This window comes from Lactuca saligna, chromosome 3 (genome assembly GCF_052625555.1).
Source record: "Lactuca saligna cultivar CGN05327 chromosome 3, ASM5262555v1, whole genome shotgun sequence".
Classification (NCBI taxonomy): domain Eukaryota; kingdom Viridiplantae; phylum Streptophyta; class Magnoliopsida; order Asterales; family Asteraceae; genus Lactuca; species Lactuca saligna.
The window spans coordinates 202,434,377-202,448,281 of NC_136419.1; the positions used below are offsets into that span (position 1 = coordinate 202,434,377).

Below are 13,905 nucleotides of genomic sequence, written 5' to 3' on the forward strand. Positions count from 1 at the left end.
AGTGTTTTCTCACAGATTCTTTCTGAAATCTTTCTTTGCTCATCCGCGATGGAGTTTCTCAACCGCAATGGTGAATTCATCCGTAATCATCTTAAATAAACTCCAACAGATCATTAACTCTCGAATCCTTGTGTGCTATTTAATGATCCTTCATTAAATTAAATACAAACATTCCCTTTAGAAACTGTCACATTCTCTTTATGAATAAACCCAGGATCATACCTATTTTAGGGATGATGACAAAAAGAACGATTTCCAAATCAATCCATCATCAACTTGTCTTTTCCTCTCCCAACCACGTCCCATCAGCCACAACTTTCTCTCTCATCACCCCACATTTATCTGATGTATTACCATGCGTCTAATCCACTATTAAATGCAAACCCCTTTTAAGATTTCTCAAAATCTCCCCAAAAACCGTTTCATATTCATGTGGCTGAGATTCAATCCCAGAATCATTGATTCCCCCCAAAAAAACCCCATTCAACTTAGATCAGACCTATTTTAGGGATGATGACAAAAAGAACGATTTCCAAATCAATCCATACTCAACTTGTCTTTTCCTCTCCCAACCACGTCCCACCAGCCACAACTTTCTCTCTCATCACCCCACGTTTATTTGACGTATTACCGTGCATCTAATCCACCATTAAATGCAAACCAGTTTTAAGATTTCTCAAAATCTCCCCAAAAACCGTTTCATATTCGTGTGGCTGAGATTCAATCCTAGAATCATTGATTCCCCCCAAAAAAAACCCCATTCAACTTCTTACCCCTTTCTATCTTTTACCTAGGGTTAAGATCCTTTTACCACCTTTATCAACCCACCTTCTTCTCCAAAAATCGTTTACGCTTTCTGTTAATTGATTATTTTCTCAAAAGTCCCAAAAGCTCTCAAGAACTCTAATCTCACATCTCTCAATGGCGAAATCAGGTGCATCCAAGAAGCAATCCAAGGCTTCAGGCTCCATGAATCAAACTGGCTCCACATCTCCGTCGATCACATCAAGCAACTTCCGAGCAGTGTTTGAAGATCATCAATCGTATAATGCTCCAACAAAACTGATGATCAAGCATCTCAAGAACCACATCTTATTTGGCCCATTCGATACATTCATTGATGTTGTTCCTGTTTCTACACTCTTGAAGTGTGCTTTTTCTGCATACAGACCACTGGAAAACCCACAAGAAGTTCATCTAAACCTCATCAATGATTCTTTGGTCATCTTGACCAAAGAAAAGTTCTTAACTACCATAAACCTTCTAATTCATGCCTCCATCAAGATCTTCACACGATATTTATCTGACATCACCACCGCACTTTGTCAAATGGGTTATCGGAAACCGATTCGAGGGATTGGTGAGTTCAAGAAAAACCAACTGCCTGCGGTTTGGCAGTTTGTATGCCACTTTGTCATCCGTTGTCTGTATGGTAGGATTGGGGGCATCGACAACATGGGTTTAAAACTGCTAGAATTGGTATGGAGCATCTTCACAGGCCACGATGTCAATAACGATCAGATTCTTTGGGATGACTTCCTCCAATACATTCCCAAAGAGCAACCCAGAGAGAACCCAACTGAGCTCACCTTTTCTCGATTTTGGTCTCTATGTATTTCTGATCTATATGCGGATGCTGGTCTCAACTTGGGCAGTGACATCAATTTTTTTGTCACCAAGGATCTCAAAAGGTATACTCCTTCCTCTGATCAAACTCTATTTTGACCTATCTGCAGGCTTCCCACACACATCCTTACCTTGCTTGGTCTTGATACTGCTGATGTCTCATATCGTATAGAGACCACGAAGGGTATTATCCCATACCCTACTACCCCACCTCTTCCTTTTACAACCATTATCCCTGAGGGTACCGCAGTCCCCTCCGCCACTACAATTTCTAACATTTCTCAATGAAGAAAATCTGTGGTGTCCAAAAAGAAATCTACCACACCCAAGAAGAAAGCCCCAAAACAAACTGCACCTTCTAAGAAACGAAAAACCAAAACCACCACTGTATCGAGCAGTGATTCTGATGAAGATAGACAACCTATAGCTATCGTCAAGAAAAGAAAGACAACCGAAACCACTGGCCCAATGTGTGATCGGACTGATACTGTAGCCTCTCAACAGGCTCCGGTAGTCCTTGGGATGGCCGCACATCCATTCGATACCACAATCGAATACCACTCAACCTCATCATGTGAGATTGTTTCATCTTCTTCTTCATCTGAACGTGGAGACAGCCCCCCAGTTTTATCTTAAGTAGATAAATCTGGAAATCGCCCTAAGGTTTCCAGGGCTTCCATACTGCATTGTTTTCTTCTGAGGAGTTAGACTCCATCCTTTTGCAAGTATCCCAAACACTTCAAACACCACTCCATCCGCAGGGCATCTCTTTCGCCCATGCCAGAACTAGGTCGAGGCAGACTTGACCACGGGTCAAGGAGACCGAGGAAGCCCAGGAAATCCTACTCTGCTTACATCCTTATCAGGTGGTTTAGGCACGGTGAGCACTAATGTGCAAGGATCCGTGGACCCAAGGGACACCTTGATGCGAACACAAGGAATTGGCGGTGAAGATTCTAGTGATTCTTGGAGTCGGTATCAGCCAACTACTGATGTTGAAATCAAGAAATATGCTGCTTTCAAAAGAGAATTCAAAGCCCGCAAAGAGAAACAGGTCAAACAACAACAGAAGGAACAAGAACTCTTGTATGTGGCCAAGTACTGGGCAAATGCCATCAACAATGCCCATACTGCTGCCACAATCCAAAAGGTTCAAAACTGGATGGATCAAATGGCCGAAACTGTACTGAAAGCTCAAAACTCAACCGCAGCCGCATGTACATCTAATGTTCCTCCTACTTCAACTCCTGTTCCACCTACCGCCATCATTCCATCTCAAGACAAAGAGCCAACTATTGAACTCAGCTCAACCCCAACCTTTGGTTTTGTTGATGAAGATATCCAAGAGGTCAACAAACCAAATCCTTCAGATGACAACCTAATGATGTTCGAAGAAGACGAAGAATCCAACGGTTCTCAGCATTCAACTTCTAAGCCTAAGGAAAAGAAAAATAAGAAGAAGAAAGATGCTGTCACCAGAAAAGAATTCTTCAATCTCCAAGCTAAAGTTGATCAAATTTTGGCTGTAGTTAAGCCTACCCAACCTCCACATGAAGATACTCCGGGACCGCAGTCCCTCATTGAACGAATTGAACGACTTGAGATAAGAGAGTGTATGGCTGCTGAGCGCATCTCTCTCAAAGTCAAAATGGGGATTCGATCTCTTGACAACAACCGCAGGGCCGATCATCAAAACTTTATGGCCGCAACGGAATGCATTATTACTGAGGTGACCGCAATCAAACAAGGCTTCCAAACAACCATTGCGGATCAAGCTGCACAATCTCAAAGGGTGATAGATAAGACTCATACTACCTATGAGTCCACTATCTTTGTTCTTCATGCAACAATCAATCGGATGCAGAAATCCCTAACCTCCAGTTTCAATGGCCCTGAGATACTTCAGCTTACCAAAGACATACACAAGTTGCTCTTCAACCCTGCCATTCTGAATAACTCACAACTGGCCGAATAGATGAAAAATCACTTTGCAGAGGTCTGTGCCAAAGTGGATGGCTTCAAACAATGGCTTCAGGAAGCACCTGGGTTGCATTCCTCGAGAGGGGGAAGTAATGAAGAAGACCATCGCTCAAATACATCAATTCGTCAGAGCCCTCCAATCCCCACAAAGAAAATTCGCACACCGCAATGATCACCGCAACCATCTCAACATACTCCAACTCCCCCCTTTTCACCTCCTAAAGACAGATCCAAAAGACCTGAGACTCCTCCTCATTTCAAAAACCTTAAGGAACATATGTCATCAGAAAGCTCCATAGACTCCCTTGCTACAGCTCAAAGAAAACAAGACTGGAAAGTAGCCAAGTTAGCTGAACTCATCTGGAAAGAGTGCGGATTTGACACTATAATCGATGAATCGCTGATCAACTCATGGGTCAATCCGTACCGCAGGCTGCTAGATGAAGACTACACTCCCCATCTCACGTATGCTGAACCACCACCCGATGGTTATTGAAAGATTCCAATTTCTCCCAATGCCAAGTATTTTGCTATCTTCGAATCCTTTGACCACAGTCTTCCTGATCACAAGCGTCTGCCGATGGAATTTGAAAGACTCACTCGCTTCTATGCTAAGCATGGCTGTTCAGTAGAAAACATATGGTCTAACGATAGACCATCCGCAGTGAAAAACTACAAGATGCGAAAGTTCATGAAAGCAGACTTTGCTCAATTCACTCTTACCAGAAGAGAGCATGACTACATACGCACCCAGGCGGACTTTCCCTGCATGAACCCTGAAGAAATATTTCTCATTGCCAGAGTTTTTCAAAACAAGAGAGAGAAGCATCCGACGATGCAGGTAGCTCTTGACAAAGCCAAATCCTTTCTAAAGGACATTGTTTGTGACTTTGCCAAAATCGACGCGGACATCCACCCCACCATCTTCAAGAAATTTGACCTTCCACCAATTGAACCTGTGCCAATGCTTACCGAAGGCTATGAAGAAAGATCTCTAGGTGCAACCAACTTCCCAGAACTTGGCATTATAATCAAACGGAAGACAAACAGTGTCAAATACTTCATTCCGATGAATGCCATGCATCGCCTGCCCAAGAAGCAACTTGACATCTGCAAGATCGCAGTAAAAAGATCAAAGCACACTACTGTTGATGTCAAATTTGAGATCACAAGAAGAATCATTTGGCTGGAAAATGTTAGAAATTTTTGGTGGATTTTGATCAAGTTCCTCAAACTTGATAACAGAACCGGAGTTAAAGAGGTCACTTAGGGGGAAATTGTTGAATCATAAAAGTGACCCTCGTGAACTCAACTACCGCAACCTTCTCTTGACTACTGCAACGGTTCAGCTCCCGCAGTCAATCTCAGCATCCGGAGTCATCAAGTCTTTAACATCCGCAATCTTAGTTATTTCTTTTACTTATCTTATGTAATGTACTCTATTATCCAGCATGCCTTGCACGGCTAATTATAGAGTAGTTTATTTCTGAATCTCTATAAATAGAGACTCATTTTCTTGTATCAAAACTACTTCTTTCTACGACTTCTTACTGTTAACTTATGAATATATTTTTCTAAGTTATCTTCTTCATTTCTCTATTTTATTACTCTTCATACTCAAACTGCTACTTGAATATAACCTCTCTTCGAAGCAAGTCTTCTAGACTTAATCACTAAACTTGATCTCGCTTACTAACTCGGAGTGAATGCATTCCTTGTTATGAATTAGTTTAAGTGTATTCTTGATATAACAATTGTTGTCATTTATATTTCTTTACTTTCCGCAACTAACTATCTAACTATCTAACTATATTATTTTTGAGCTTTTAGATCCTTTGAGATTAACTCCATTCCGCAATATACTTGTTCTAACGTTTGTTCAAGTGTGTCTCCAAGTTTTTCTCTCAACAGTTTTTAACTATTGTTATTGTAAGTTATTTTAAACTACTTATTTGGAAACTTTTAACGATTTTAAAAATATATTTAAGAAATATTTTAGTTAAGTTGAAATTACAATTTAGTTTTCGCTTTTATCACTACAATTTATCACTTTTAACTATTTATAAAATATTCTTTAGTTTTTTTAAATGTAACTGAAATTTATATTTGAGTTGACATTGTAATGCGCAGAAACACCTATATATTTGAAGTCTTTACAAATATATATTTTTTAAAATATAACACCAACGTTGTTGTTAAATTAGATATAATAATTCGTATATTAATTTGATATAATATATTGATTATTTTGAATTATATGATAATATATAAATCTATTATAGCGTCATAATCTCATTCGTTTGAATGACTTTTACACGACAATTACACATCAATAAAATTAAATATTATATATGGTTTAATATTATTTATAGTTATTATTTTTAACTAATTTTTTGAAATATATTTGCTTAATGTTTTAATTTCTATCATTATAATTATTTAAAACATCAAACATTATTTTTTGATTTTAAATGTAACAATATAATCATTTATATAGAGTTATTTTTAACTATTGTTATTATAAGTTATTTTAAGCTACTTATTTGAAATTTTTTAACGATTATATAATTATATTTATGAAATATTTTAGTTAAACTGATATTACAATTTAGTTTTTTCATTTATCACTATAATTTATCACTTTTAATTATTTACAAAATATTATTTGGTTATTTTAGTGGAACTTAAATTTATATTAAAGTTGACACTGTAATATTATATTTAAATTAACAATTTAAGTATTTTGTCCAAACTATTCAAAAACTGTAGCTTTAAACTGATAAGAGTTTACATGCAACAATAGTTTTGATCTAAAAATTAAGTATAATATGTTAAAGTTTAAAAACATAACTTTATAAATAGAAGTAAAGATATTATTTTAAAATTGAAATTTAGTCTAGTTATGACTACACTTTAGGTTTGATATTTATTTAACCTTATTAACCAACTTACAATCATTATTAGAAAGACACTAAAATTTATCACTTTTAATTATCTATAAAATAATATTTGGGTTGTTTAAGTTAAATAAAATATATATTTCAGTTGAGCCTATAATTTATATTTTAATTAATAATTTAAGTATTTTATACAAATTATTCCAAAATTATACCTTTAAAATGATAATGGTTACATTCAACAATATATTAAAACTAATAAATTAAGTATAATATGTTAAAAGTTAGAAAACATCATTTTATAAGTAGAATTAAAGATATTATTTTAATATTGAAATTTAGTTTATATATGAATAGACTTTAGATTTGATATTTATTTAACATAATTACCAAATTATAATTATTATTATAAAGAAATTGAAAAGTCATGGGAGTTTCAAATAAATGTGGTGAAAGGAAAAAAGAATAGGGGTTTCAAATGCATGAGATTCAAGAAAAAATGCTAGTTTTATAAGTATGTATGATATATATATATATATATATATATATATATATATATATATATATATATATATATATATATGAACTAAAAATTTGGATTAGACACTAGTTAATTTATATGTTGATATGATTGCTCTATTTATTTAGGATGAATGACTAAATGCCATAAAAGAGAAACCGAAAGATAAACCCTTTCCAGTATTAAGTAAGATTACATTTAATGGCTATGGAATTTCTAGAATAAATATAAAATCAGAAACTATACAACTATGATCATTCACTACTAATTAAGGTTAATTAAGGTGGTGCAAAAGAACTGAAATAATCAATGTTTTAAAACCTGGGTTTTTAGTTGACCCAGTGTGATGATCGGTTCACGGGTCAACCGGTTCAATCGGTTCAACCACCGGGTCAACCCAGTTTATGGCATTTTTTTTATTTTCATATATTTTTGCTTTCCTGCATACTACATAGACATATAATACCAGTAATTTGATGTCAACAAAGTTTAATCTAAACACAACAAACAATCTTAACACAACAAACAACCGCATAGAGTATTAATAACATGTTATAAATCAATCTTAACACAACAAACAACCACATAAAGTATAAATAACAAAAGAAAACATCGTTGTAGACAAATCCAAACACGTTACGAGTAAACCAAATCATGGATCTTGAGAAATTTGAGTATTATAAGCATCAATCTCGCGGCCACTTAGTAACTGGAATTCACTATCAACTTCATGATCAACATGGTCACCTTGTGATTCAGAAGCCGGTTCATGCTCTTGCTCATCAATCATATTTTCCAAATCATCATCATTAAGTTCTCCTTCCAACTCTTCTTCAACCACCCAAAATCCCGTCTTATCAATATTTTCATAGTCAACAGGATCGTAAGACCTCATATCAACCTTCAATCTACAAAAACATTCAAAAAAATCTCAAATATAACTTGGCCATTTTATAGCATAGTATATCTTAGCAAGATACCATACCTATTTTGTAAACGCAAGTTGTAATGAACAAATACAAGATCATTTAGCCTTTGATGTTCCAATCTATTCCTCCGTTTCGTGTGAATCCTTTCAAATACACTCCAGTTACGTTCGCAACCGGAAGAAGATGTCGTTTGAGTTAATATTCTAATAGCAAACTTTTGCAAAACCGGAATATCACCGCCAAATAACTTCCACCACTCATCTACAAAAGATATAGTTAGCAAATATGTATATATATATATATATATATATATATATATATATATATATTAGAAAATACAATATTTTATAAATAATAATGACACATTAAATTTAAATCATACCTGGATGAGTAAGATTACGAGAAGCAATGACACTAGATCTACCAAAGGTACCTTCAGCATCACGAAACCTCCCTAAATTCAATGTAAGATTTAACACGTCATCACCTTTAAAAGTCTTCTCAACCATTTCAAGAACGCCTTGAAACACCTCATTCTTCTTACAAAGATTTGCATGATCATATTGAAAAACAGGATTCAACCAATAAGCCGCACAATAAATACTTTTTCTTCAGACCCTATCCCAATAACTATCAATTATGTTAGTGTAAGGCATATATAATTCCGTCTTCTTACACAATTCCTTAATCCCACTTCTTGCCAGACGCATTCCCTCGTAAACATAACCAATTGCAGGTTTTTCATCCAAATCACACAACCGCAAAAGCTTTAACAAAGGAGTCATTACTTTCACTATAATCAAACAATTTTTCCAAAAGGTTTCATTTAAGACAGTTTGTTTACATTTAACCGCATTTCCCACTTCCAACATATTCTTAAACTCGTTAGATATGACCATTGCTTGGAAATCTTCTTTATGGTCATACAAACTTTGCAATGCTATGAACACGGTACCAAACCGAGTAGCACCTGGACGAATAATTTCTTTCCAACCGGATCTTTTTCTTAACCAATTCAAGGGCCACTTATGATTATCAAAAAAAATAGTAACCCTCGATGCAAGATTGACCAAACTTTTCACATTATCCAATTCTAAAAGATCATTTAATATAAGATTAAGACAATGCGTTACACATGGAGACTAAGTAATAGAAGGATATATTTCACATAACTTGTTACCAGCAAGCTTGTAATTAGCAGCATTATCAGTTACCATTTGAACCACAGTTTTTTCTGCTACCATTTCAACAATCTCAGCAAACAAATTACACAAATTTGTAGCATTGCTCTCTATATCAAATGCATCAACAGATTTAAGAAATGATATCCCTTTCGGACAATAAACCAAGAAATTAATCAAATGTCGTTGTGAAACATCCCTCCATCCATCACTCATAATTGTGCAACATGTATCAACCCATTGACTTCTTAACGAATCAATTATCAATGAAACTGACGTTTTTGCATCTATCAACAAATTAACCCTCAGAGCATGATAATTAGGTGCTTTGTACCCATAACCAATATTTGCTATTTTATCTACCATAAGTTGAAAAAAAGGAGAGTTGCAAGCATTCATAGGTATACATGCATTATAAAACCACATAGTAATAGCTAAATCCACATCATGGATTTTTGCCTTACTTTGCATTGAAGATTTGATAGTGGGTTGGGAAGGATCATTTATACCTTTCGTAAAAAATGGATGCAAGTTTGAAGTAAATTTCCTTTTACCCTTTTTCACAGTTGACATTTCTATTTCCTCCATCTCTTCATCATCATCCAAGATAATTACACTAGTGGTACGTTTTTCTTTTTCTTTTTAGGCAGTCTCTTTCAACTTTCCTTGCATTGTAAACCGCACTTCGGGACTAACTTTTGGGCAAGCTACTACCTCACCTTTAATACCAGCAAGATGTTTCTTAACCCTGTTTATTCCACAACCACCTATAACTTTTTGACAAAAGTTACATATCCATGCCTTTTCCCCTTCTCATCAACGACTTGAGTAACATGTTCCCATGCTATATCCATCTTTGTTCGTACATTTGATTGAACCGAAGAATGGGATTGAGCTTGAGATTGTTCTTGCAATGGTTGTTCTTCCCTTGATTCCATATCTAACTACATTGAAAAGTAATTTTATAATCAATAAACATATGTCAATTGGATCCTAGCTAATTACATAATCTACACAATTAAAACCTTGAAACAATGACCAATTAACAATAAATGAACTGTAAACTAACCAAATTTGTCACAAAACCTTGAAACAATGATAATTAACAATATATGAACTCTAGTTGATTTCACCTGTAGTTTATAAATAACAATAAATAAACTAACCAAATCTATCACCTGTAATTGATAATTAACAATAAATGAACTGTAATTTATAATTAACAATAAATAAACTAACCAAATGTATCACTTGTTTCAAAAGAAAAGCTAATCAGAAGCCATAGAGGAAAATAACCTGATTTCAAAGTCAATTAGAGAAGAAAAGAAAATTGGAGAAGAAAATAAAACAAATCTATCAACTGATTTCACAGTCAATTGATTTCACAGCCAAAAGAAAACTAATTTCATAACAACTAATCAAAAGAACGGAAGTCTCTACAACTAATAAAAAAAAGGAAGTCGATGTTAAGGTCACTGCTTTGCAGTCCCTACAGCTAGTCAAAAGAACGGAAGTCGCTGTTGAGGTCACTGCATTAGGTTTAGGTGGAGAAGGAACAGCCATCGCCCAACACGAACACTAGTCGATGTAGCAGCAAAAGAAAATAAAAGAAAGAAAGAAAGAAAGGAAATCGGAAACTCACCTGGAGAAGAATGGAAGTCATCAGAGAATAACGGAAGTAGCTGTGGCTCGCTGCTGAGGTCACTGCAATTTGCGACTCGCTGCTTTCGTTTCCCAGAGAAGAACTGAATTTCTTTTGTGGCCTGGAGCTATACTGTGATACTCAATTAATTATGCAAGCCCTAATAAATGGGCCAATCCGGTTTTTACTGGTTCAAAATACACGGTTCAACCGCGGTTGGTAAACCCGGCCGGTTCAATCTGGTCGGTATTTTTACAAAAACCCGGTCTCAATTGACCCGTCTTCTATCCCGGGTCACGGTCCAACCGGTTTAACCGGTCGGGTCGACCCGGGTTTTAAAACATTGGAAATAATATTGTTTCCCGGTTTCCACCGCCCTTTCAACTTCACATAATATAGTACCATAGTGAATACAATATTTGACATACATATTTTATTTTAGATACTACAAATGAAAACTCATAATAACATGCATTACATGGTGCGTATAAGGAAGAAGATCAATAACTTGATAATAATGACCCAAGTAGATGTTGGATTAGTGTCTAAGTCCATAACTATTTTGGTATGTACTTGACCCGATGGTGTATGGTCCTTTTGGGTTGCCTTCACCAAAGCAACTTGATTGGAGAAATATATAGAGAGAGAGGATAATATGATTTATTAATATGTTATAAGAATAATATATTAAAGGAGAAATCATATTTGTTTAATTAATATTGGTCAATAATTAATTAGGAATTAATTTTGTGATCAAGTGTAATTAATTAAACTAGAGGGGTTGATTTGTAATTATGTGATAGTTACAAAATAAGGTAAGGATTATCTTAAATATAGGGTGAACGAATTTGAGGTGATAAGGCCTTAGAATTCGACTATGATAAGGATTCAAGGATTATCTTATGGGTTGCTTTGTGGATAAGCAACTAGATAAGGATAATGACTGAAACCCTATCTCTACACCTATATAAACACCCCTTGGCTCATGAATTCATGTATCCCTTCCCAAGGAGTCCTAAGGACGAATTCTAACCTCTCTCCTCTCTCTTTATACCTTCTCCACTTGCTTATGGTGTTTGTAATCCATTAGAGGAGTGACACTTGTGACTCTAAGCATTCCAAAGCCAATTCAAGGAGGAATTGGGATTGTTATTGCTACATAACAATCAAGGTATGATCTTAAACCTAATTACATATTAATATGATTACTTGTATGCTAGAATTAGGGTTTATAGTCTTGGATTCAAAGCATGTACAATAGAGAAACCTAGATCCAAGCTTTAGGGTTTGTATGAGCACATAGGATGTCTTATGACCAAAACCCATCAGTGGTATCAAAGCCATTGGTTTGGTTTCAATTGTATGAACTTGATATATTAGGGTTTATTGCCAATAAACCCTAGGAGGCTAGGGTTTTTTGAGATTAGGGTTTGCAAACCCTAATTTGCAAGAGTTTGAATAAGATCTTCAAATCCTTTCCTTAAACCCTTAAATTTCGAAATCTAGGGTTTGTTATAATCCCTTGATTTTCGAAATTTGCCTCCTCCTAAGATAAGATCCTAATTTTTAGGGATTTGGATTATCCCATATCATGTAATTATCCTCTAATTGTTATATATGGTAATTCAAGATCTTGCATTATCCATCCATATTTTCAAAATCTATATAGATATTTAAGGGATTAGGATAACTTAAATGTATAAATGGTAATTATCCTCATTATTTAGATAATCCCTTATGATTTAATAATTAAATTAATAGTCTACTTCAAGATAATTATTAAATCAAGAGTTTTAATATTTAAAATTTTAATTTAAATGTCATAAATTCGAAATTTTAAGATAGATTAAAACTAAATTGTTTTGAAATGTTTCAAAACTTGCCCTCAAGTTTTGGACTTTAAATTTTGATTAATTGTTTAATTGTGATATAATGTTAAATTCTAAAACCCTAGTAATGTTTTGAAAAAGTTCAAATACACCCTTATGGATTTATTAATTAATTAAGGAGTATAATTAAAAGAGATTTAATAAATCCATAAAAGATTAGGTTAACCATTTAATTGAATTAAAAGTGTAATTGTTAAAGTTAACCACCTAGTATTTTAAAAGTGTAAAATACACCATATACTATATATATAACATTAAAAGTCTAACATTATATATATATGTATGAGTAAAAGTCAGTCTTACCGTTAGTAGGCCTCATTCACGAAGCTGGTCTATAAGGGGTGTTTAAGGAAATTTCCTATAATATGGCGATTGAATGGGTATGCACTCTTACCCACCGCACTCTTGACTAGTGGAGAGTCGTTAGCCGAACGGGTAGGATAGGATGAAACCTTCCATTATAAGTATAATGAAATACAAAGTAACTAAATGTTTTTCTAATTCCCAATCTTAGTTACTTAGGAAAAACTGAATTGATGCAATTCCATGAAATTACACTTTGTGCCCTTGTGAAGACGTTAGTGGAGCATGCGTGGTTTACCGGCACACTATATGGTTCTAAGAAAAGGTAGCAAAGGGTGACTCAATGTTTGTCATAGTTCGGTGGAGCGTGTGTGGTTTACCGGCACATCGAATAAGTGACTATAACATGTGAGGGCACCATGTAAGTTTGCATGGTTATTCACACCCGCTTTGTGATCCTCGGCATCCCAGTCACAAACAAGAGGGGCATATCGAGATTTAAACATGCCATTGAAAGTCCAATGAATCTCAAAGGATCTAGGAGTTTTCATAGATTTAAAACTTAATTTTCTTTTTCGTTTTTCGTGGTGGAAATTAGTGAATCGTCATTTACTTACCTTCAAATATTCTACAATTAGGGTTACAGCATCCCTCTCCCGAGTTGTAGAATATTGTGTTGGGTCCTAGCCTTAGTATTTCATTTGGGTGATTTACTAAGGACTCAATCGATCAACTAACTTGAATTTGTTTTCTCCCGTTTTGTGGATGTCCAAGTTCGACAACTATGGTCTTCCCAAATCCCGTGGAACAAGCATTCCACATGAAGATGATATTCCACGATTCGATCGAGGAACAAGAGATCATGCTTCACTTCCTCCTCCTCCTCCAATTATTCTCCCTAACCCACAAGTTCAAAGGCTTGAAAAGTTCAATATCAC

At 35.0% G+C, this 13,905-nt stretch overlaps 1 pseudogene; it reads right to left on the bottom strand.

Moving 5' to 3' along the window:
• Positions 1–7,675: 7,675 nt before the first annotated feature.
• Positions 7,676–10,696, bottom strand: LOC145036321 (uncharacterized; annotated as a pseudogene).
• Positions 10,697–13,905: the final 3,209 nt, after the last annotated feature.